At 32.1% G+C, this 6000-nt stretch overlaps 1 long non-coding RNA gene across 1 annotated transcript; it reads left to right on the top strand.

The window, feature by feature from the left end:
- The first annotated feature begins 1629 nt into the window (after nt 1-1629).
- On the top strand, nt 1630-5273 carry LOC147409771 (uncharacterized). The gene is made up of 2 exons (XR_015175380.1): nt 1630-2225; nt 4799-5273. It is a non-coding gene; the product is annotated as an uncharacterized LOC147409771 (long non-coding RNA).
- Nucleotides 5274-6000: the final 727 nt, after the last annotated feature.

The following is a 6000-nucleotide window of genomic DNA, read 5'->3' as shown; positions in this document are numbered from 1 at the left end:
AATTATGGTAAATTATTAAATCGACTATAAAATTAAGAAGTAATTGTGAGTTCTACACTAATTAAGTACCAGAGTATCGATATACAGATCAGTACTTTTGTATCGATCGTATACCTCGTCATTCTTATCAAATATACCACCATCGAATTTTTGAATTTTTGGGTTGAAAAATTATCGTTTTACTCTCAAAGAATATTTTTGCATTGAGAGGTTGTTTTGAAATGTTTTGGATTCAGTTTTTCATAAGGAATTCAATGAGAGTATTAGTTTGTGTCACTTATGTATTTATGAGGGGTGTTTTCATAATTTTGTCAAATTTTTGTGAAAATTGACAAAATAGTTCATTTGATTTTAGTTTGTTATTATATGTATTTGAAAGGATTTTCTTAAGCGTAATGTAAGCTCTAGGGATGTTCTAATGTCAGGGGTATTTTGATAATTTGATATTGTTTTAGTGATTTTTCTCGTAAAACTTATTTTTATCTCAAAATGATGATTTTTATGTTTTAGGTCATATTTTTATAGTATAATGTGATTTTTAAAGTTTGTTTGCTTTAAATACATCTCATCCGAGTTTTATAAACATATATAATAAAAACTAAAATATTATAATATTTATTCATTATTGGGAATCGTTGTGATTGGATTGACGAATTGATTAATTAGACAAATGCAAAAATGAGGTGTTTACACATATTAGGACTATTAATTTTAAATATGAGTTTATTATTGAGTAACTTTTCTGTTACTCACCCTACTAACAAAACATTACAAATATCTCAACTACCGAGATGTTTATTCCTAATGGAAAACATTATTTAGAGGGATCGAAAGATTAGGATGATGCACATTATTTCTCTTATATGCGAGCAAAAATATTAACTCTAAAGGGTATGAAATCTTCAACTAGTTTTAATGTAAAAAAAAAATGACGGTGAAATAAATAGGTAATGGGTATCCATGAGTGCCCATCGGGTAGAACAAATTGGTCTTGATTCCTAATCGGTTCCTTTCCATTTAGACCCGACTCTAATTAGATGTTGAAGATAGGGATATTTGACATATTTTTTTTCAACCTAAATTTTTTTTATCTACTTTTCAACCTTCAAACCTGCAGAACAAGATATGATATTTGAAGTAGAAGATTGTAAAAAATTTGATAAAAAAATTAATAATTTTTTTACAAGTAAGGTGAAGTTGAAAATGATGCACTAAGGATGAGGTTCACTAGATTAAAAATTATTTACCATATTGGTTGAAGAACATGGGGACGATTAATTTAAGGAACAAAAATATAATGTTTTAGTTACAAATCAAAGATAAGGGGGATTTAAGACATTTTTATTATACTATAAGAGAAGAAGGAGATAAGAGGGTACGTCAACAATTTGAAAATATAGGAATATCTCAAATATTTGGCAAAATGTGGAGGGATAATGTCTAATCACCCTTTTTTTCTTATTGGTAACCATGCAGTAAAATTATATAACTGGTATTGGTAAGAAAAATAAAAGGTTGCGGACAGAGGTAGAAAACGAGGGTATTTAGGTAAATTTTTACTAATCTATCAGTTTAAGCATATAGCGGTAACTCAAATATTTACCGAAAGGGGGAAGGGTAAGTCTAACACTGTGTTTGGATTGAGGGAAAGGGAGGGAAGGGAAGAGAAAATATGCTATTTTCTCTTCCTTTTTCCTGTTTGGATTGTTAAGTAAGGAGGGAAGAGAAGAAAAACGGAGGGAAGGGAAGGGAAAAAGTGCTGAATTTTGTTCCCTCCAAAAGTGGAGAGACGAGGAGGGAAGGGAAGGGAATAAATTTTATATTCCAAATTTACCCTCATCATTTTCAAAATTTCCTAAGAAATATGATATTGGCAGGCCAATTATTACTAGTTACACCCGAAGTAATAAAACAACTTATCTGATTTCAGAAGCCCAAGTAGAAAACGAAGGAGCCGAACTCGAACTCGTGTAGGAGACGACCTCTCTCTCTCTCATTCTTCTGGTTTTCTTCAAGAAACACTCTTCAACGGCACTCACCTTTCTCTTCTTCAACCCCACACACCTTTTTCTTCTCCTTCTTTTTTTCAAAAATCCTGAAAAACAAATTTAATCTGATTTCAGAAACCCTAGACGTGTAGAACGAAGAAGCCGAACGTAGGAGAAGACTTGAGATATCCTCTCTCTCTCATTTTTCTGGTTTTCTTCAAGAAACCCTCTTCAACGGTACACACCTTCCTCTTCTTCTTCTTTTTTCGAAAATCCTCACTCTTTGTTTTTGTTTTTTTTGTTTGTTGTAATAGTGGGAAATTATCATCTTCGATTTACAAAAATATTTTTGCTGAAGAATAATTATACTTATAGGAATACCCTTGTATCAATTTGTATTTCAAGTAACATATCGATATGTAGTCTTAACACTGTTTTCATGTTTACTGATATATGCAAATGATTATCTATACATTTATTCCAAAGAAAAGCCAAAAAAAAAAAAAAAAAAGCTCTATAAAAAAGCATAAAAGGTAGAATTTTGTCTTTGTTTTATATTATTCATTATTCTTGGGTTTTTTTTATTAGCTTGTACTTTATGTAGAGTAATGATGCTGTTTCGATCGTTCATCATGTTGGTTCTGTTAAAATCCACTCTCATGCTTGTAAAGGTTATTAAGAGCAACCTTGGTCTCTTTCTGTTAAGACACTTAAGATGTATTTTGGGCCTTTTGTCGTTCATTATTATTTGTGTTCATGATGTGAATCGAGTAAATGATATGCAACTTGTAGAATGGTCATGACCTTAAGATTGTGCCAATCAGGCAACAATTACATTCTGATAATGAGCTAATACGTGGATGAATAGGCTGTAAAGAAATAAGTAATATGCCCATACGTTGGAATGATAGGATTGCTAGATTGGTAAAATTATGGGATGACCCTTCTAATGTCCAGTTTAACACATGTTTTGGTTTCATGATGCATGCAATGCATTGTGCTTGGTGCTTGCACCAATCAGGCAATAATTCTTTTCTGATAATGAGCTAAGATATGGATGGATCAACAGTAACAAGGTCATAGGAATGTGCTGGTATGTTGGAGTAGTAGGCATGTTAGATTGGTAAACTTTTGGGTATAATCCTTCTAAGGACCAGCTTAACACTTGCAACAAAAAAAAAGAAAAAAGAAAGAGACCTTATATTGGCATCCCAACCTTCTCAACATTGTACAAACAAATTATTTTTTGGCATTTATAATCGGCATGGTGGTGCAAACTTATTGTGTTGTTGGATTGGATGTAGATTTAACCTGACTCATATGTGTAACATATGTAATACATAAAGAAATAAAAAAATAAAAGATAAAAATTTAAGAAATTATTATCTTTTTAGGATGTGTTTCTCCCGTAATTCCGGAGCTGGAAGTGATGTTTCCTCTACGAACATTCAAAGATCTACCTCCCCTAGGCCTTCCGAAGTTTGTGTTACTTCACATTCCGAACATGCTTTTCAGGCATTTTCAATGTTGCAAAACAGCCCTGAAGTTCAACTGTGAACTTGACCTTTTATTAACAAATGTTTATTGGAGTATGTTGTTTGTGTTTCTGGGTGTATACTTTTTGATACCTTAGATTAAAACAGAGGTTCAGCAAATATATTTTTTTATTGAGAAATCTTTGAATGTGTACTTCGGTTAGGGAATTGGTTCTTGGTGTCATATGTATTCATGCAAATCTTCATTAACTATTCTTAAAGGGTTTTTTTTTTTCAAATTTTAATTATGAAGAATATTTGTTTGTAAATGCACAATTATCTCTCTCAATGACTTGTATCAACTTGATCCTGTGAAGAAACTCAAAGTAAGAGAATTTGAGTTTTATTCTTTAAATTTTCTTATTTTATTGGCTAAGTCTTTAAATCCTGATGCCCATTTGATCTTGTTGAGATATCTACTTTAGGAGATACCATATCCTTTAAAAGAAAAAAAAGAAAAGTGAAGGCCTCCCACAATGCTATAGGTTTATTTCCACTTGTCATTGATCCACCAACCCCAAAAACGCTTACTTACGTTCTCCTTTTATTTCAACTCCAATTAGCTAGATGGACTTGAAATTTCTGACTAGCAACCATTAAAGAAGGATTGGTCCACATTTTGTATCCCTGATAATTTCCTTCAGTTTAATTGGAGTTGATGTGTACTCTGATTAAACCAAAGGGAAAACGAAAATTGTACATCGTAACAATATGACGAAATATTCTTTAGGCCGCAGAAAGTTGTCCCATCTAAAATGGCTGTAGGAGGAATGATAGTATCGAGATAGATGAGTGGAAAGACTAGGAAAGATGAAATAAAAGTGAGAACAACCCGATGAATTAGTAGTAGCCTTATTAGAAGAGGTAAAAAAATTCAATTAAGATGGTTTTGGCTTGTCTAACTAAGACTAACAATGCTGGTTGAAGGTTCTAAACAGAGAAGAAGGCTGAAAGTGACATAAATTATGAGTTGTTCCAAAATATCAAAGACTCGTGCCTTGACGTAAGATTTAGATCTAGATAGAATTGAATGGAAAAGAATGATTCACTGATTACAGATGGCCAATGTGATTCATGTTCTCATCCGAATGATGTGGTTTTGTTCTGTTTGTAGAATGTTGTTGCCTCACTGAGCTCTGATAAAAATGTCTAGGAAGCTATGATGAAGTAAGAGAAGGTTATGGAGTTATATAAAATTATGCTATTTATAAACTCTTTTTCATATTTGTGTTCTTAAATACTGATTGCATTGTGGTTGTTCTACTTCTACTCCAGAAATGAACAAGAACATGGGCGAATCTACATCAGGAATTGAAGGTGAGAAAAGTCCAGAAAATAATCCCGATATTGGAGAACCATTTGGAAGCTCGGCCATGAGTTTGATGCAAACGATCAAGTTAAGAGTGTTGGCAATGGTGAAAAATCTATCAGAGTTGTTTCATTGCATCCATATAAATCCAATCGAGGGAAATAGCTATGGAAACAATATATGGAAAGACTCGGCCACATGAACTGTTCTTGTGGTACTAGCAATGGCAACAATTATGGTGGTTATGGGGAAGCAGGCGTAGAGCTTAATTTGTGAATGCAATGTATACACAAACTTGTAACTTAAATGTTTTTGTTGAGACATGTTTGGTTTCCAATTCCAATGTCACGGAAAAAATCATGTCTATACACTGTAGTTCAAGTTTGTAGCAATGAAATATTGTTGTTCTTCCCCAAAGTGATATATGATTGATTTCAAATACCTCTTGAGACCTCTCTAAGAAATCATGTTATTATGTGTTCCCAAATATCCTATCTTTTTCTTTGTGATTTTAAGATTGCTTAGAAGGAGATAACGAGTTGAGGTTGAAGTCTGAGTACAAACAATTTTTACACTAAAATGAGGAACAGGGGGGTCAACAATGGGTTGAGATGAATGTTAACAATTACCCAAAAGGTAATCTCTGTCATCCCGTTCATCTTTCTCTAGGTATTTGTAATCTTCTAATGTTCATTCTTTTTCTTCTTTCAAGGAGGAGATATTTAGTGTATGCTTGTATTGCTACTAGGTATTTCATTTATAATTCCATTAATTGGAGTCTTCAAGGGTTGGTGTGAAAATAGAAATTCTCATTTTTAATTACATTTGTAAATTAGCTTGACAAACAAATGGAATATCAAGCAGAACAAACCAGAACTTGAACACTAGCTATACATGGTTCTTAACCACAGTGACAAAGTCACGGTTTGAGAATAATTTGACAAGAGAAAGCTTTGGAAACAGTCGGGAAAACATTGGATAACTTTAAAAGTAAAAATGATAAGAAAAAACAAAAATGATATGTGATTTTTTTTTTAAATCCTCGATTAAATCATGGTTAATCATGACTTTTTTTCAAAAACTTTGTGATGATTTAATCGATAACTATTTAAATCATGATTTAATTGAGATATTTAAAATAAATAAAAAACTCAGATTTTTATCACTA

Source organism: Akebia trifoliata, chromosome 2 (genome assembly GCF_017979445.1).
Source record: "Akebia trifoliata isolate Shusen 1 chromosome 2, ASM1797944v1, whole genome shotgun sequence".
Lineage (NCBI taxonomy): Eukaryota > Viridiplantae > Streptophyta > Magnoliopsida > Ranunculales > Lardizabalaceae > Akebia > Akebia trifoliata.
This window is presented reverse-complemented; position numbering and strand designations above follow the sequence as displayed.